Genomic DNA, 21603 nt, shown 5'->3' on the forward strand with positions numbered 1-21603 from the left:
ATGAGCATCTTGGATGCTAATACAACACACTGGAAATGTAACAATTGACCAAGACTTCTCAATGTACCTGCAAAAAATAGCAAACCTGTTAGCAAAAAATTGCTTTGTTTCCAGGTTCTTGTGGATTCTGAAAACAGAGAATGGGTATGAAATAGTACTGGTTGAGGGTACAGATGGATTTTTGGATTTGTCGGCATCTCAATCTCTTTGTTGGTAGTTACTTGATGGTTGTTATGAGTTGTGATCGGGGTTTTGTTGTAGCAGCTATGGCTAGGATGATATCCAAGGGGTGAACTAATGCAGCATTGTGTGTTAGGATATCTGGGAGGGGTTGCTTGCACTCCACTGAGAATCTGTAGAAAAAAAGGTAAGGGGGTGTTCAGTTGGGGCATTGAGAGGTGTAGCTGGGACTGCTGCTTTATTCTTAGCAGTGGTGGAGTGTTCTATAAAGATCTGTCTGTTGGAGTCAATCCAATGGTATTTTGCTTCAACCAGTCATTAAGCTTTTAAATTTTCAAATTTCAACAAAGTGCGATAACTCGGGTTAGGGACTTCCAAATTTTTTTGGGGCATACGCTCAAGTCCCAAATTACGATACGGACAAATCAAAACTGTCAAAACACGAATCTGGGTCTGTTTGCTCAAAATATTGAATGAAGTCAACTCAAATGGACTTTAAGACAAAAAGTTCATTTTTTCTCAATTTTTAACATAAAAGCTTCCGGGGAAAAAAATACACGAACTGCACACATAAATCGAGGAGGGTTAAGATGAGGTATTTAAGGCATTGAAGCGAGAATTAGGTTCAAAAACATAAAATGACCTATCGGGTCATCACAGTTCCCTTTTTCTTTTTAGTTGGCATACTTATTATTTTATTTATTTGTTCTATAGATTATTACATAAAATTTATTTCTGAGACTCAGATCAACAATGGGCAAAAAAAATTTCTCTTCCTTCTCACTACACTTCTAGGGTGAGAAACCACATTTATTCAGCGCAGGGCAGGCCACTCTGCCCCTTACCAATGACCAATATGCAAGAAAAAGAAGTCCAACAAATGACATAACAAGAAATCGACCAGTTAAATCGCAGCAATCACAAACCAAAATCTGCAAAACCAATAACCACGCCTTCCTCAACTGAACATGCAAGTTTTCGGGATAAATTATTTCCGCGACCATCCCCTATGCATACTGATTTTGACACTCAGTTTCTTAGCAAACTTTCTCTAGAAGATGAAACAGAAAATCACACAAACCACCTACACTTTAACCCCATTACCCACATTGATAAATCACGACTTTATCGTCTTTGGGACCAAGCCCTTATTATAAAATTACTTGGCAAAAAAATTTCATACCATCTTCTAAAATATAAAATAGAACAATTGTGGAAACCAAATGAACAACTTATTCTAATTGAGTTAGGTTATGACTATTACCTTTTTAAAATAGCAAACTCTGTTAATTATAACCAAATCCTTCACAATGGACCATGGTTAATTGGATCCCAATATTTTACTATTCGACAATGGGAACCTAAATTTAAGTAGGTCACCGCTAATATTAATCTATCCACTATATGGATTCACCTACAGGAATTGCCCACTGAATATTATGACTTGGAGGTACAAAAAAAAATAGCAAATTACATTAGTACCCCTTTAAAAATAGACACGTGCACAATCTAAACCACTAGAGGTTGATACGCACGTCTTTGCATTCTAGCACCACTAAATAAACCACTACATAAATATGTGTTATTAGGATCACATTAACAACAAATTTACTACGAAAATGCTACTTTCATTTGCATTAGTCGTGGATGCTTAGGACACACTAACTCCCAATGCCCTAACAAACAGCCTATACCACCCTCAACTACTACTAATACAATACCAACGCATTCTCAGCCTACCATACAACCACCTACACAAGACCAATGGAAAACAGTTATACATACCAAACCTTCACGTAATTCCACTTCTCGCAATTATCAAAACCCAAACAACCTTCCTCTTCTAAAACCACTCACTACTACCAACAATGAAAACATATTAAACAATCCCCAAGTGGGACCCACACCAACAAAACCACTCAAAACACTCCAAATACCATACCCCTAACCAACAGACTTTCCCAAGCCACTCCCAACGAAAACCCTGAACTCTATAACCACTCTACCACTATAGCTCCACCACCCACCGTAATTATTTTCTCAGCAGACCACCCCCTGCCATACCCCGCCGAAATTCAGCCTAGCAATCATCATACACACATGCACACATTAGCTAATATTTGGGGTCCGGAACCAAAATATGATTCTTTTGGATTTAAAGTACACAAATAGGTGGTAAAAAAAAGTTACATTTTTATGTATAGTGCCACAATACCTGGCGCTATACATTAACGGTAACGGCACCGTTAATGTATAACGCCAGGTATTGTGGCGCTATATTGTAAAAGCTGACACCGCACATATAGCGCCACAATACCTGGCGCTATACATAAGTTTTTAAAATTTCTTTCATCTTCTTCATCGTTTCTTCCTCCATTTTTTTAATCTCTCTTTTCTTCTTGGCCCCCCACCCCATACCCGTTGCTGCCCTCCATTTAAAAAAAAATTATGGGCCCCACACACATAAAACTTGAAGAACATAGGTCCCACATTCGAGTAGAACTTCGTGTTATTGTTGATTCACACTTCTGGAGTCAAAATTTCAATCTTTTTGCTTTCCGAAAATTCTAAATCGAGGTATTTCGATTTATTTTAAGTTGAAACATTTATAATAATGCATATTATTTGATTTGTATGTGTTCTATTTCGGTTTATGTTTTTTTTCGAAACTAGCATGTTAAATTTATCCGGATTTAATATTAGTGTTTTCTAAAAAAATATAAATTTGTAAAATAAATTTGTCTATTAATATCCCGATTTATATATGTGTGTTTTCATGTCGTTTTGTGTTTTATTTGCAATTAAATTTATTTGTTGTTTATGTTTAGTTTAGATTATTTTTTAGCGTAGTAAAATCTAGATCTTTTTAGCATAGTAAAACGTAGACCCTTTTAGCGTAGTAAAATTTAGAGACTTGTAGCGTAGTAATGTGTAATATTTTAGCTTAAAATTCATTTTGTTTAAGTATCTTATACTGGTTGTTGAAAATGCAAACTTTGTACAATTAAGTTAATAATTGTATCAGCACAGATAATTAGTAATTTGTACAATTAAGTTATTAAAAATATGAATTTAAACTATAAAAAGACACATAACTATTAATGATAGTTTGGTGTCATTGGGCCTCAAAATATCGAGCCCGGAACCTATAGGTATATATATATAATTTATACAATTAAGTTATTAAAAATATGAATTTAAATTATGAAAAAAACACATAATTATTAATGATAGTTTGGTTCCATTGGGCCTCAAAATATCGAGCCTGGAACCCATAGGTATATATACATAATTTGTACAATTAAGTTATTAAAAATATGAATTTAAATTATAAAAAAAAAACACATAATTATTAATGATAGTTTGGTGTCACTGGTCCTCAAAATATCGAGCCCGGAACCCATATATATATATAATTTGTACAATTAAGTTATTAAATATATATATATATATATATATAATTTTTACAATTAAGTTATTAAAAATATGAATTTAAATTATATTAAAAACACATAATTATTAATGATAGTTTGGTGTCACTGGTCCTCAAAATATCGAGTCCTGAACCCATCCATATATATATATATATAATTTGTACAATTAAGTTATTAAAAAATATGAATTTAAATTATAATAAAAATACATAATTATTAATGATAGTTTGGTGTCACTGGTCCTCAAAATATCGAGCCCTGAACCCATATATATATATATATATATAAACATATATATATATATATATATATATATATATATATATACAATTAAGTTATTAAAAATATGAATTTAAATTATAATAAAAACACATAATTATTAATGATAGTTTGGTGTCACTAGTCCTCAAAATATCGAGCCCGGAACCTATAGGTATATATATATATAATTTTTATAATTAAGTTATTAAAAAATATGAATTTAAATTATAAAAAATACATAATTATTAATAATAGTTTGGTGCCACTGGGCCTCAAAATATCGAGCCCGGAACCCATAGGTATATATATAATATATATATATATATATATATATATAATTTGTACAATTAAGTTATTAAAAAATATAAATTTAAATTATAATAAAAACACATAATTATTAATGATAGTTTGGTGTCACTGGTCCTCAAAATATCGAGCCCTGAACCTATATATATATATATATATATATATAATTTGTACAATTAAGTTATTAAAAAATATGAATTTACAGTTGACGACATGGACGCGACTATACATCCCGGCCCTCGGACGTTGGATCTATTAGCCCTACAGCCCCAACATAGATCCGAGTATAAATGGAACGGACAGTTGCTTACGCAGACTTTCCAGGCTAGGAGAGTGGATTTACTGTGGGAGTTTTTGAGTCCTCCCTGTGTTTTACATCCCCGCGTGGTCCATTACCTGGAGGAGATGGGATTATATAGGATTATTAGGATTGGTCGAATACAGCTCGACTATGCTTTGATCACGGTCTTGATTGAGCGGTAGAGACCGGAGACGCACACTTTCCATTTGACCATCGGCGAGGCCACCATCACACTCCAGGACGCTGAGATTTTATATGGCATGTCCGCTGATGGCTTGCCAGTTTTACTGCCTGCGACCATGCGATATTATTCGTGGCACGCATATTGGGATATACTGCACATGCTCACAAGTTTCATACCGGAGGACAAGGAGGTAGCGTCTGGGTCTAGTCGTGTACAGTTGGTCCCCATTATAGACCACCTGGTGTAGATTCACCATACTATCACCGACGAGTCAGCGGAGGTGGATGTACAGCGATATACGAGGTTGTTTTTGCTCCTTCTATTTGGGGGGGGGGTCTTGTTCCCGAAAACTTCGGGGAACCTAGTGAGCCTCCGTTTTCTGCATCATATTGCCCGGTTCGAGGATATAGCCATCTACAACTGGGGTGGTGCTATCATCTCATATCTGTACAGGCAGATGTGTCGGGCTTGCATCGGCACACAGAGAGACGTTGGTGGCTTTCTGCCGCTTCTACAGTGACAACATATTCAAATAATATGTCCGTTAGTTACAATTCTACCTAGTTATAGTTAATCTTATACATTACGTCAACCTTGTATGTTAGGTTTGGGTCTGGGAGTGATTTCTGCAGTTTCAGCCACCTCTACCAAGCTACCGGCTAATGTAGAAATTCCGCAACTCCCTCTAGCCTGTAGGTGGGTTATGCATCATACTCTTGCACGAGAGTATGATGCCCATCATAATCTCCCTCTCTGCAGGGATGTGTTGGATCTGCTGGAGGACGCACAGGTGAATATCTAACTAAACTTACCTGTTATAGATTAACTTAGTGTTTCGCATACTAACGGTTTGTGTTCTTATTTGATAGTTCATCTGGACGTCGTACAACGATGAGGTGATAGGTACCCTGCCAGCGTATTGCACGTTCGGCCGACATATTTGGAGGGCTTCTGTCCCGCTCATATGCCTCGATATTGTCGAGCATCATGCCTCCGAGTGGGTATTTCGTCAGTTTGGCCTGCCGCAGCCTATACCGACTCCGCCTGCATGGCATGCTTTACATTATGAGAGGGATGATCGGTCCAGGGCGGACGACACATTTATACCATGGCATAACGAGCAGTTAGGTACTTGGGACAGACGAGGTGACTTGACCCCACCTCCGCAGCACTTTCCTATTCAATGTTATATGGCATAGTACCGCACTGTTTCCAGACTTTTTATCGGGAACCCAGTTCATCAGGCATACGGTCGGTACGTCCCATACACCGGGAGACACGAGGCCCTGGTATGTTTTCTGTTATTATTAATTATATACCTGTAATTTAGTGCCAAATATGTATTTTATATTTTTTACTTTGTGCAGGAGATTGGATTGCATACCGTCTATCATATTGGGCAGCAGATGCAGAGTTATGTCCACGATCCTGTGGCCATGCAGGCGTATAGTCATCGATTCATGGATGTGGCTGCCCAGACACTGTAGCGAGCCCGATCGGATCAGCATTTGGCACACGAGGCTAATTATATGCACCCATCACAGTACCAGCGAGGTCGTGGTATCCCACGAGCTGGTGGTGCCCGACGAGCAGGTGGTGCCGGGCGACGTGGTCGTGGGCGGAGAGGAGGTGGTCCCCAACAAGGGGGCGTTGAGCTCATGCTAATGATGTTGCTGCTGATATGGTAGGTGGCATGCATGAGACGGACATGCCGTCTTACAGCCTTGGAATTAACTAAAAACTGGAAGGTTGGAAACAAAATTTCTTAACATTTGCTGGCGGAACAAGACTCATCAAGTTAGCATTAAATACTATCCCCACGTATGCCATGTAAATCAATCTCCTCCCAAAAAAGACACTAAAAAATATAAAATATTCAAAGAAACTTTCTCTGGGGCTCTTCTCCTGCCAAACGAAAGCTCTATCTTATTAACTAGGACAAAATTACTACATCAAAAACTTATGGGGGTTTAAGAATTCAAAAACTCTATCCAAAAAATATCTCATTATCAATGGCCCTCTTTTGGCGTTACTACAACAATACTAACACTTCTTGGGCAACTACTTTCCATCTAAAATACCAATCTTATCTCCAACAACCCCATCCTCAATTCCATTACCCAAACATTAACTCTGCTTCCTACATTTGAAAAAGCATGGCAAAAGCTTACCATTCTTTCAAACAAAGACTAGGTTGAAATATAGCTACTGGCAATCAAATTCAATTTTGGTCTGACTATTGGCTACCTACGCACCAACCTTTATGTCATCTTATTCATGGTTCACTCAATCAAAATGAAGATAACCTTCCACTAAGCTCTATAATGTGGCATGGATCGTGGAACCTCCAACCACTTTTCTTTGACATACCCCACTCTCTATTCTCACTCATCCATAATATTTTGTTGAGCCCTGCATTAAGAGATACAAACCAATTCTTTTGGCATCCCTCCTCCACAGGGTCTTTCTTCACCTCAACTGCCTACGCCTTAATAACATCTCCTCCTCATAAGTAAAAACACCATTCTCCACTCACTTGGGTATGGAAGATACATTCCACCAACAAAATTAAACACTTCTTTAGGCTTTGCTACAAGCAAAATTATCAACCCTTTCATTTCTTTCTAATCGTAATCTTACCAATGATTCCACCTATCCATTATGCCGACAAGCACATGAAGATATTGCTCATATATTTTTTCATTGCACCATTGTCTCCAATATATGGCATTATTTAAATATCCCTCTTCCATCACACTTCACTCTAAACTGAGTCAAACAACTTTGACTTCCAACCACCTCACCTCCTAATATAATTTCATTGCGTATTCTAGTTCCAATCACCTTCTGGCACATATGAATCAATTGTAATAATAATATCTTCAATCACACACATGCAAACGTTAATCCCCATAATATATACAACTAGGTTGCCCAATTTTATTACCTAGATAACACATTTACTCAACAACACACACTAACTACTATAATTCCAATCAAATGGCAATCCCCACCCCAAGGTTCCTACAAGTTAAATATTGATGGAGCCTTTGACAAGCATTCTCACAAGGGTGGGGCAGCTGGAGTCTTTCGTGATGCCTCTGTGTGACGATCCGACCTGTCGTCTCGTAAGTTACCGCCCCGTTTTCTCAATTTCCTATTTCTTTATGCTTCATTATCAGTGTTGGGTGTGAAAGAGTTGATTTGGATTGGTTTTAGTAGGAAATGAGACACTTAGTCTCTTTAAGGAAGGTTTGTTTTGGAAAAATCAACCGGACATTGACTTGTATGTTAGAGGGATCGTATTTGAATCTCGATAATTCGGTTAGCTTCGGGGGATAATTTGTGACTTAGGAGTGTGATCGGAAGTAATTTTGGAGGTCCGATGTAGAATTAGGCTTGAATTGGCGAATTTAGTATTTTGGCGAATTCCGGTTGATAAGTGAGATTTTGATCCCAGAGTCGGAATGGAATTCCGAGAGTTGTTGTAGCTTCTTTAGGTGATTTGGGATATGTGTACAAAATTTCAGGTCATTCGGACATGGTTTGGTTGGGTTTTTGATCGAAAGTGTATTTCGGAAGTTTTTAGAAAATTAGGCTTGAATTCGATGAGTTTTGGGTAATTTGATGTTGTTTGAGGTGTTTTGATGATTGGAAGAGGTTTGAATAATGTTATGAATTATGTTGACATGTTTGGTCGGGGTCCCATGAGGCTCGCATAAGTTTTGGAAGAGTTTTTGGAAGATTTTTGCCGTTTGAGCATAAGAATGTAATGATCCAAAGGTCCATTTTTAGTTTTAGAGATCGAAATTTTATTTCGAGATTTCCAGAATTTAAATAATAAATTATAGGAGTGATCTGAAAAGTTTGGTCTAATTTGATCAAGTCGCGATTGGGTTTTTGACACGAAACATGAGTTAATTGTTTAACGAGCGAAATGGATATCACCCTGAGCAAACGAGCTCCGAATTGAGTTTCGATTGAAGGACTATGTTCGTATTATTTGTGACTCATAGGAATAAGAATCATCAAATTCCGAGTTCGTATGATGGAGTTAGAGCCATTTTAGTAAAAAGAAAAGTGCTGCAATTTCTTTGGCTGCTGCTGTATTTTTTAGCAGCGTGAACAGTAACCGCGCGTGAACAGTAACCATGCGGGTGAACAATAACCACGCGCATGAACAGTAACCGCATGCGTGAACAGAACTTTCGAAAAATTCTAGGCAGTGAGTTTATAAAACACTTCATCCGCGATTTTGGGTCATTTTTCCTCCATGGTTGATCATTTTGAGAGCTTCTTGGTGGAGATTAAAGAGGGATTCAAGGGGGAACGACTTGAGGTAAGTTTCTTGGACTTAGAACTCGTTTTTATTGTGAATTCCACCTAGAGATTCATGAAATATAAGCCTACAAATCAAAAACTAGGGCTTGAATTTTGAAACCAAACAATTAGGATTTGATGAGTCATTTGAACTCGGATTTGAGAGTTCTTGGTATGCATAGACTCGTGGCGAGACAAGGAATCCGGTGATGTTAATTTTCTGATTTTTCGAGACATGGGCCCGGAGCTCGGGTTTTGTCAAATTCGTGAATTTTGATATTTTTCGATTGCTTTCGATTGGGTATTGTCTCTTTAGCATAATGCGACATATTCGTTGTGATTTTGGGCAGATTCGTCGCACGAGGAGGGTAATTTGAGAGGCAAGGGCATAGCGAGCTAGACTTTGACCGTCTTGAGGTGAGTAATTGATGTAAATGATGTCCTGAGGGTTTGAAACACAGGAATTTCACATCGTAACGCTATATTGAAGTGACTTGCACGCTGGATAACGGGCGTGGGGTAGAGCACCGTTGGGGATTGTGACTTGGTCCGTCCCGAGAGATGTTTTTACCGTATTTTCTACTTGAACTAAATTGAGAATCATCCTTACTTAGATTTAATTGTTACATTTGGGCTTCTTTCCAATTATTTGAATCCTTCAGGGATTGATATCACTGTTTTCGCATATTTTGCATATCATTTGACCTCAGTCCAAGGTTTTAAATACTGTTTTGCAAACTCAGCCATCTTTCTAAGATTTGAAAACTTAAATGATATTTCTAAATGATATTTCGGGCTGAGAACTACTGTTTTACAAATGCCCAAGGGGCTTATGATGATTTCTAGACTGAGCATGGATCGGGCTACGCGCCGCAGCAGTGTTATATTGATATTGAGGTCGAGAGCCTGGTTGATTACATTGATATTGAGGCCGAGAACCTAGTTTATTACATTGATATTGAGGCCGAGAGCCTGGGTGATTATACTGAGATTGATATGAGGCCGAGGGCCTAGATTTGATGCCACGAGATGGCTTGATATTGCGCTAGGGCTGTAGGAGCCCCTCCGGAGTCTGCACACACCCCCAGTGAGTGCCGTCGACGATAAATAAAAGGATGGCTCGGGCTGCACGCCGCAGTGGGTACTAGAGTGTACCATCATATGCATTGCATTGCACTCATGCATTTGTTTTTATCTGTTATACATGTCTCAATATTTGGTACTCTGACTTAATTGACTTGTTGCTTCACTATTTGTTGTTCTAAACTGCCAGTTATAGTTTACTTTGTATTTTTCCACGATTTCTTATTCTCAGCCTTTATTTATGTTTATTACTCACTGGGTCGGAGTACTCACATTACTCCCTGCACCTTGCGTGCAGATCCAGGTACACCACAGGCTAAGTGAGGAATTGTTTAGCTAAGCAGGCAGTATCCGGGAGTATTGAGGTAGCTGCATGGCGTTCGCAGCCTTGATCTCTCCCCTCTATCTCTATCTTTTATTCCGTATTTTTCCTAGACAGACTTGTAATAGGTGGATATTCTGTATTAGAGGCTCATATTCGTGACACCGGATTCTGTTGGGCTATGGTGTGGTATTTTAATTGAACTTCCGCAGATTTTATTATTAATTATACACTTGAATGAAATGACTTAGTAAATTCTCTATGATATTTATCTATAATCTGAATAAGAATTTGGGATAATGTTGTTGAATGGTCGGGCTTGCCTAGCAGTGTGTTGGGCGCCATCATAACCGGGGCTGGGGTCGTGACACTCTGGCGCTTAGGTGTATGGTTTTACCAAATCATTGAGCCATACTGATATTCTCCAAGCTGAACCGCTAGCCTTATATCATGGGCTACTACTAGCAAATGCTCACAATTTCCGACCATTACCAGTGGAAACGGACTCTCATATACTCCTACACATCTTATCTAATGCTCCACTAAAACACTCACATATCAATTTTGCATGCAATTCGATGCTCCAGGTGACCCAGATCCAACACACATTCAGGGAGGGTAATGCTGTGACGGATGTATTAGCCAAACATGGGAAGACAACCACGGATTTCCAACCTAATGATGTTATCCTTTTTGAAAATCCCCCTACTTTTACTTTACCGCTTTTAGCTTCTGATGTAGCTCGAATTGTAACCTACCGTTCAGTTCCAACCTCTGTAACGCACTAGTTATATTTTTAATAAAAGCTTTCTTAGCCAAAAAAAAAAAAAAAGATCAACAATGTGGGGAGGAAGATTTTCAACAGTTCGTTTAATTAAAAGTTCAAAAGGTTGGGTCAGGTCGGCTTATGGGTATTTTATTTGGGTGGGAGCTTTTTTTAAGTTTTAAATAATCTCTTAATTAGAATTAAAAAATTCAGCGAACTTGATTTTTTAGTGAAATTGAGTGAGTTTAGTATAAGTTGAATGACCTTTTGTGAAATTACCCAATATATACTTGATTATTACACCCTTATAGCTTCTTCAGGAGAAAAGGATAATTAGCGTCAGAAAGAAGAGAGAACATTGGTAAACTCTTAATCGATATTTAACTGAATTGATTAAGAATTCTACATGTTAAGTAATTTATTTCATAGGGTACTTAAATTCGCCTCTTGTGTATAGATGCGTCATGTTTACTGCTAGAAACAATTTCTTAGAAACACAAGAAACGGTAATTAAATTCCTCTGTAGATAGATTACTACATTAGAGAATGAAGGATAAACTGTATTAAATAAATATATAGCACAAGAAGTAAGAAGACGACATAGATCGCTTATGCATAATTAGATTTGCTCAATGTATGATTGAATTATAAAAGCACTAAAAAGCAAGCCCTGCCTGCATGTGAAGCTGAGTTTGTTATTCTTCATAAAAAAAAAAGTAAAAAGTCATTCATATGAATTTCTTTGTTATTCGTGTAAGAAAATAAGAAAAAACAGAGCAGATACTGAAATTAAACGGAATCACAAATACATGTAATAGATATCTTTAGCAGACTCTTTTCAATCGGGAACTAATTTACCAATTTTTGTCACTGACAACGATAAAAGAAAGGATTATCAGATTCCCAAGGGAAAGTTGATCGTTCACAGCTACAACAAAACCAACAACCACTGCAATCTTCTCCATTAGAGATACCACACGCTTTCCCACAAGTAGGTAGTATATCATTAAGTTGTGGAAGTAATTTCCTTCTGAGTCCTGTTACATTATTAGGATCGACATTTCTTGCTGCCATAACTTGTGTCTTTGAGAACCATATCACATCGGCTGAAAAAAATTCATCACCACAATTACAAAATCAATTTATTAATTACTGGTATAATATGGAAGAGAGCACATTCAATCTGCATGTATAGGAAAAAAAGCGCGCCCACACACATATATGTAAAAATTCACATGTGTAACTATAGGTGGACGTTTGGACATAAGAATTGTAAAATTCCCGAAAAAAGTGAAAATGATATTTTAAAATTAGTGTTGTGTTTGGACATGAATACAGACTATTTTTGAATTTTTGTGAGTGATCAAAATGAAGAAAAATATTTTTTAGAGTTTTTTAAAATTCATCTTCAAGTGAAAATTGAAAATTTTATGGTCAAACATTGATTTCGAAAAAAAAACGAAATTTTGTTTTATAGCCAAACGGGCTCTAAACATATTATTGACAAGCACAATAACGACAGATTGCACAACACTACACGAATAAAGAGGAATGGATACTAACTAGTGAATGCCGTGAGAAGAATAGTGATGACTAAACCAAACTTAAGTAACGCCATACTAGATAAATTGCTTAAAGTTTTGTGAACATTTTTTTGTGAGTATCTTCAAAGGTTATTTATAGAGATCTAACTTGCACTCAAACAAGACTAGAGTTGTTTATTATTATTATTATATTGTTATTATTATTATAACTTCCTTTAAGTTCAAGCCTTACATGAGCTGACCACGTCTAAGATAATGCAATAAATCAATTGAATTATTAATTAACCCTAATTTCAGATCCATATTTGCTGGAAGAGGCATGTGAGAAACGAATGAAGTTCAAGGGTGGTATAGGGGACATGGTATAAATGAGCTTTATCATTAAAAAATGAGTTTTTAATATGATTGGTATGCCAAATGGGTGTCTTTTATTTTCTGAGTAAAAACTTTGTTGTTTCATATTTCACAGATAAAAAATTAGCTCGTGCAATAAAGTTTATTTCACAGATAAAAAATTTAATCTCTCATCATTTTAGTGTTTTAGCTGATGAATATGTAAGACTCACATAGAGAAAGACAAAGGCCACAGCCTGAAGTTCAGCAATTAGTAGCTATCAATTCGCCAATATTAGTAATTATTTTCACCAAAAACAAGAAGAAAACAAACACAACTAAACTCCCTTTGAGTTTGAGGAAAGCGACACAGCAAAAAATATTTATGGTATATAAGGAAAATAAAACAGACCTATACGACGCTCATATATCGTCATCATTCCAGATTTTACAACAACAACAACAACAACGATCCAGTATAATCCCACAAGTGGGGTCTGGGGAAGGTAATATGTACGCAGACCTTACCTCTACCCCGAAGGGTAGAGAGGCTGTTTCCGGGAGACCCTCGGCTCAAAAAAGCAATAGGAGATGATATATTAGTACCATAAAAATGCGTAATAAAAATAACAACAATATATAAGAGATATGAAATATGAAAGGAAATCAATCTCCTATTGCTCCAGATTTTGATCTTGCAAATTTCATCAAATTTGGAAGGAAATCAATCTAATTAAATTATACAAATAAATGATAGGAACAACAAATTTTGTGTATTCCCCTCATAAAGGAAGTGAGGACTCTAAAATCATCTTTGCGCGGTTGCATAAATCTTAGACTCATTAAATTCACCATACTATAATCCTAAAAATGCCATAATTCTCTTTCTGAAAGTCTCGACTTTCTTTGCCAAACCACCGGACAGGGATGCGTGAATAGCAACAATTAATGGTTGTGCGGAAATAGCTTCTGATTTGATTTCACCTGAAATGAAACCCTCGCTTTGATAAGAAATATCTGAGTAAACAATCTTTGAGCTAAGGTAATATTCTATTTTTAGGGTTAGCTTTGCGTTCTTGAGTATATTTAATTTCTGCCCCAAGCTAAGAAAGAGTATAGTGCTATTTTTGATAGGAGTATTATATACTATCTGCACTTATTAGAATGTGACATTTTGACCGGGAAATAATGTATACTACGAGTAGAGAATAGAGTGTTGCTCTTCAATTACTATAACTAAATTAATAAGTTGACCTAACTTCGGATCCATCATTTCACGAGGATGCACATGAGAGAATCAAAGATGAATCTGATCCAATCCAGAGCATTTTACATTTTGAATATGGCTATAACTTTATTATATATCGTAAAAGAAACTAGCCAGCACCTCCACTAGTTGGCTGATCTGCAATTGTGTCATATTTAAATGCACTCAATCTAATAGAGAAAAGCATCTTTTAATTTGTTGCTCATCAGATTTAGCAGCATGAATGCGACTATGCATAATGCATGCTCATGACTACATTGAATCTCCTTATCACCTTCAAAGTTCTCAAATTGGAAGTAATGCTAAATACAGTTCATTGTAAGGTAAAAGTGGATCATATAGAATTATTATATTAATCAAATATTTAAAAAGTTTACTAAAATGGGTAAGGAGTAAGGTAGGTCGGTCGGCCTATCTATCTATCTATCTATCTATCTATCTACTAGTCTTATGATACGTGTACGTGTTGCGCGTGCACCTTATATTAATAGGTACCAATTTTGTTAGAAATTACATAAATATTATTAAAGAATATGATTCAATCATAAAATAAACAATAAAGTAAAAATGATGAATATTGATCCTATAACAATCTCTTGTGTCTTTTTAGTAGAGAGTATTGCTAAATCATAAACTTATAATTATTGGTTATGCTTATTGCTTAGCTGCTAAACAAAATTGTATGCTTCAGTTGTGATTTATTGTGAAGGCAATTAGAAGAATATTGTCCTCTTAAATTTCTAATAATTTTTTTGTAAGAAGGAGTTTATTTGTCTTTGAAAAGAAATTATAATTATGTTACATAGTTCATACATGAGGTAGAGAACATCGCGAGTGAATTCTTGGCTAATATAATGATAGAAATCAGATTCATGCACTTTATAAATAGTAGTAGAATAATACTTTTAATGTCATGACCCAAAATCCATTAAAGGTCATGATGGCGCCGGACATCACTGTCAAGCAAGCCAATACCAAATAACTAGTAATTTCTCGTTTTAATACTTTTTTGAAATTATTTCCTTTATACATTAAACAATAAATAAAGAATTTCATTGAATAAATAACGATGTCTTCAACAAATTTAAATACTGAATAATCCCATAGACATCCTAGAACCCGGTGTCACGAGAGCATGAGCAATTTCTAGGAAATAAAGTACAATACGATAACTGTCCGGAATACAATTGGACAGAAAAGAACTACTATACTCTGAAAGAGACTCTGCAGGCTGCGAGTCGTCTCAACAGATGCAGCTCACCCAAGTCCCCGTGTCAACCATGTCGATGCGCCCAACGAGACCACTAGACGTACATGTGCCTGTGCAACAAAAATGCACAACAAGCACTACTAGAAAATGGTAGATTTCCGACGGCCAAAACGGTCGAAATTCAATCGAAAATCACGTATTTTTGACTACTTTCCGACCGAAATTGGTCGGTCGGAAAAATGTTGTTTCCGACCGAATCTGTCGGTGATTTCCAACCAAAGTGGTCGCAAATTTCAAAAAGGTTAGACAACCAAATAATTCACGTTTCCGACTAAATTGGTCGGAATTTATAGACTGAATCGGTCGTAATAATACAAATAAAATTAATAATTAAAAATTAATTTTTATTTAATTTTCAACGGAATCCGTCGAAAACTATTGAATATTAATTTTTTTAAAATTTCCGACCGAATCAGTCGAAAATCTGGGAATTTATGGTTAAATCGGGGCAGCTATCCGACCGTTTTCGTCGGAATTTTGTGTAAAACTGGGTAGAATTCTGCCCAATTTCGAGCTACACCACATGTCAAACTACTACAAAAAAAAAATACCAACCAACAATACATTAACAACAATCTAAACCAACGATACATTAATTCAATAATACGAACCAACAATACATTAACACAATCTAAATTAATAATACATTAATAAAATCTAAACCAACAATGCCAACCATTAGCACAACTTAAACCAATAATACCAACCTTTAAACCTAATAATTTTGGGCATAAAAACATCCAAATAGTAGCCCACATTCAAGTTTAAAAGCAATACTTAAAGTTGTCTCTCACAATCAAGTTTACCAATCAACCAAAATATCACAACTAAACTACTACACATCAGATTCAATTTGTTCATCCTCATCAGATAAATCATGCCCATGTTTACACATGAATTTATGCATCCCAACAAATGTTCCGTATTGGGAGTCCATTTGTTGCTTCAATTCACTAATTTCGTTTCTCATATTTTCCATTTGTTCTTGATTTTAAGGAAAGAAGAATTGGCTAAGAGTGGGTTTGAATGACCTGTAGGTCGACATGCTCATAGTACGTAGACTCTGCCTTTGTTTGCTCCACCCGCTGCCTCTGTCCACAATGAAGCCATATCATCAGGTGTTGGTTGTTTTGAAGGAGGCTAAGTTTGTTGTCATTCTTCCAATCTTTTATGATAATCTTCCTGAAATAAGAAACATAACTATTATGTAAACAAACTAATATTTATAAACCATAAATAATTATGAAGTTAGAATTTTACATATGCGTCTGACGCATGCATCTCCACCCAGTGTTCTCTTGTACCATCCTTCTTCTTTTTCTTATGCAACTCCTCGAAGACCTCAGTGTGACTCATATCTCACCCTCTTTCCTATTCCTTCATAAGAAAAGTATGAGTTAGACATTACAAAACGTAAATTTCTATATGTAAAACTAAGAAAATTTTTATAAATAATTACCATTCTTAGTTTATGGGCAGCAGAAGTAATTGAAACTCCTGTGTGCAACGAGCCACCTTTTTTAGAGGCACGATTTGCCTTTGCTTGTTCACTCTTTGCCTTCCATTCTGGGGTATTCCATTTCTCAAGAAGTTTATCCCAAACATCTTCTCTTAACCAGTCCGGCATTTTACCGGAATTCCGAGTAGCGCATATAGTATCTTTAATCCTTATAGCAGTTTTCTTCTCGAAAATAATATTTATTGCTTTTTGATATTGAGGATGTCATGTACACCTTGTCTGCAATATAAAAAAGTAACATTATATGAAGACGATAATTATTAAATAAATATAATTAAAACCCTAAATTGATTCCATATTTGCTCTCTGATGTTGTACTGTATCTTTCTCCAAGAAGTCCATGGCTCATGATAAAATGGCTTTATAGAATCTATAACCAAATGTGTAGTTTGAAAGGATGGCAAAAACCTACATTAAATTTAACATATATATAATTAATAAATATTTTTTAATTGCAAATAAATATTTCTTAATGTTAACATATCTAAAAGTACATTCAAAAATAAAATTTGTATAAGAACCTTCTTACCCATCCTCGTAGGGGACAATTATCAATCATCGTTTATTACTATCAAATTGTACATCCCCTCCAAGATTGTGCTTGCGTCTATGAGATGGTGTAGAAGCAGCACTAGATGTAGATGTACGAGAGCCTCCAATATCCAACCTAGATATGCTAGGAATGGATGATGATGATGGACTGGAAGATGATGGAGCAACAAAAGATGAACCATCATGCTGACTACCATGAAAGTTGGGAGTGCAGCAGGTGGTGAGCCAGTATGATGATTACCATGAAAGCTCGGAGGGGCAGCAGTTGGTGGGCTAGTATGCTGACTATCATAAAAGACCGAGGGTGCAGTAGTTGGTGAGCCACCATGCTGACTACCATGAAAGCCTGGTGAAGATAATTGTATAGAAGGTGTGGGTACAAAGTTAAAAACGGTGTTTCTTTGACTGCCTTTAGCAGGCATAAAATAATACTGAACTGAATTATTAGATGGAGGGGGATAGTGAACATGGTAGATGGAAATGAAGTCGACTGAGGAGGATGAGGAAAAGGATGACAAATATTTGGTATAGTTGAGAAAGTTGGAACATATTGTTTTTTCTTCTTAGTTTTCATCTTTTCATTCCCCTTATATTCCATATCTATAATATAATCATAATAAAATACAAAACTAAAAATACAACAAGTGACAGTAAATATAAAATAATTAAATGACTAAAGAAATAAATAAACAACCTAACAAGTCGTAATTAAAAGAATAACATAAAATGTTTAACATGTCATAAAAACATACAATAATTCGGCAAAATATTAAATAATTAAAGGAAGAACAACCTAAAAAGGAATAATAATTCTCATTGCTATCTTCATAGTAATCATCTAAGTCTTCATCATCATCTGTTTCACTTTCATCTAGTAATTCTTCCTCATCACTTGTTTCATGTTCAACACCTCTATTTTCGTCTTCATTTGTAGCAAGGACAGAAGGATCAAATTCTTCATATATCCCTTCATTATGCTATAATTCGTCTGCTAATTCATCATCCACTATTGATTCAACATTTGAAATGTCATTCTGATACGCCACATCTAATGCATCTTCGACTACCACTCTACCTACGGGCTTTATTTTCAAAACTACCCGCCATGCAGACTTATTTTTGCTCAAAGGATAAGGAGAATAATACACTTGTTTCACCTTTTGTGCAATGATATAGGGATCATAAAGTCTATATTGGCCCGTGTGTTTAATTTCAACTATGTTGTATACCTCTATTCGGTGTTGGATCATACCATTTACATCGAAAGAGTACCAACTTTTCCTTCGGCCAACATACAACATATTCCAATTCCAGAATCTTTTGAAGCACACCATAATACAACATCTCCATCACTATTGCTGGTTTTTTTTCCGTGAGACCATTCTTCTGTATGAAACTTGTACCCATTGACCACGTATTTAGACATCATTCTTATTCTAGGGTCAGGTCCCCAAGCTATATCACATAAAAATGGGTCATTAATGCTATTAGCTGGATCATGAACCTATATATAAAATTAAATATAATTTAGAATTTTAAAAATATATATAATTAATTACATATAATAAAAATCATGTTAAATAATAAGTAATACTTACAAATTCTTTAAACTACTCTGAAAACTTGGGATAAATAACATCTTGCCCATATGCACCCACAAAGTAACTGCCATCGTCATGCCAATTCGGTCTGTTTCTCAAACATGGCACATCATGTTCAAAATAGTATGAACAGAAATAAGATGTTTCTTTAGCTACATATGCCTCGCATATCGAACCTTCAATTCTTGATCTATTTTTTATGGTCTGTTTACATTTGCCAATAGTCCTGCATAGTGTTATTTTTAGATGAAACAATCTTCAAAGCAAATACAAAAGGTAAATGATTAAATTTCATTACCTCTCGAAGGGATACATCCATCTACATTGTACTGGCCCTCCAAGTCGTGCCTTTTGTGCAAGATGAATTGGAAGATGTTCCATTACATAAAAAAACCAAGATGGAAACTTTTTGCCAGCTTGTTTAAAGTTAAGATAATGTTACTCTCCATATAAATTAAGTTCTACACCCTCATTGTGCTAGAATACAAATCCTTGAAAAAACAACTTATTTTTGTAATCGGTTTTCCTATTCGGTCAGGCAATGCATTGAACGCAATAGGCATCAACGCTTCCATGAAAATATGACAATCATGGCTTTTCATTGACACCAACTTCCCTTATTTCAAGTCAACACACCTAGATAAATTTGATGCATACCCACTGTAGACACCTGATTTTTGACCCTCCCCGAGAATTTTCACATTTTTAGCGTGAATATGTGAAATTGGGTCTAATATAGCCATTTTAACTATTTTTACTTTATTTCGTTGCAAAAAGAAAAATTACAAAAAATATATATATCAATTTTAGTTTATGTATTTCTCATAAACTTGAAAAAAATACAAAAATTGCACTCTATTTTTGTACTTTATATAATTTCGAAAATAACCAAAAATATAGTTCTATTAATGTTTTGTAGTCATTTTAATTTTTGAAAAATACAAAAAATATTACTTTATATTTTATCCTTATATAAAAACGAAAATTACAAAAAAATAGTTTTATTTAAATCTTGAAAAATATATTAAAAAAAGATATAGTTTTGTTTAAATATTAGTCTTATTTTTGTAGTTATTTTGCTTACATAGGATTAGTCGAACAACGTTGTGTTCTTAATCGGGTCCGGGCAAAAGAATAATATTCGGGTTCAAATTACCCGCTTTTAGGCCTAATTTCGGACCTAGCCCATAATAATCCGAGTCCACCACACATGAGGGGACACGCGTGGGGAACACGGACGGAATCCCGTACACGGGGAACCCCACCACGCGTGGGGGACACAAGTCTCGAACCCCACCACGCGTGGGGCTCATTTTCCTAGCAAAGAGATACTAAATACACGGACAAACATTTTTGGAAGAGGGAACTTGGAAAATATTTTTCTAGGAACTGTTCATCTTTCTTCTTCAGAAAGAAGAAAGAAAAAACCCTACTGAACAAAAACGGAACCCTACCCTCGACACGACCGGCGACCACCAAAACCACCCTCAACCCTCCTGCCCGAACCACAACCAATTCCCTCCGTCCCGTCCAACTGACCCATCTCCGTCTCGCCACCTCCGTCAAACAACCAAACAGGCTCGTCGCCAGCCATCGCCACCACCCAAACACCACGTCCAAACACCTACCCGAACCAGCTTCCCCCGACGCCTGAACCGCCGGACCCCCGTCGAGCAGCAGCTGGCGCTGCTGCTGCTGTTTCACGTTCTTCTTCATCCTCAAACCTAACCCAAAACCACCATCCACCACGAACCGCTGCAGCATCAACGACCCGCCACCACTGCTCCATCTTTTCTGTCCAAACAGCCCGCCATTAGCAACCTCCATTACTGCCTTATCGCCCACCAAACCTCCAGCTCGACCTCACGCCACCACCAGTCTCCCCGTCGTTTCCTCACGCCCAGCAGTGGATCAAACGACCACTGAACACCACGTCCAAACGACCACCAGACCACGACCCCTCCAGCAAACCACCAGTAACACACCGGGAAAAACCAGTAGCAGCCATGGTTCATGCTCAGCCCGTTCGTGTTCGAGTTTTGGCGCAAGATATTCCGTTTGAGCTGTGATGACTGTTTCCATGGTTTCCCGTTTGAAGTCTGTTCGAGTGCCGATGGGAGGTTCCAGTTCGTTGGTCTCGTTGCTTCATTTCGCCGACTATGGCTCCATTTCGGTTTGACGAATGAGTTGTAAATCCCCAGTAGTGTTTATCATTAGAGGTTCGTTTTCTAATCTTTGTTTGAGTTGCTATCGGTCACTATAGTGTCCGAGCTTGAATAAATGTTATGTTGAAGATCTTGTTTAAATCTGTCGAGTTTTAGTTTTGTGCTTACGTTATTGCTATCTCAAATTGGCATGCT

General features: G+C 36.4%; 1 long non-coding RNA gene across 1 annotated transcript; it reads right to left on the bottom strand.

Moving 5' to 3' along the window:
- Positions 1 to 11884: 11884 nt before the first annotated feature.
- LOC107813316 (uncharacterized) lies at positions 11885 to 12805 on the bottom strand. Its single transcript, XR_001654303.1, has 2 exons — positions 12721 to 12805; positions 11885 to 12263 (listed from the first exon to the last, which is right to left on the bottom strand). It is a non-coding gene; the product is annotated as an uncharacterized LOC107813316 (long non-coding RNA).
- Between the last annotated feature and the right edge of the window lie 8798 nt (positions 12806 to 21603).

This window comes from Nicotiana tabacum, chromosome 16 (assembly GCF_000715075.1).
Source record: "Nicotiana tabacum cultivar K326 chromosome 16, ASM71507v2, whole genome shotgun sequence".
In the NCBI taxonomy this organism is placed as follows: domain Eukaryota; kingdom Viridiplantae; phylum Streptophyta; class Magnoliopsida; order Solanales; family Solanaceae; genus Nicotiana; species Nicotiana tabacum.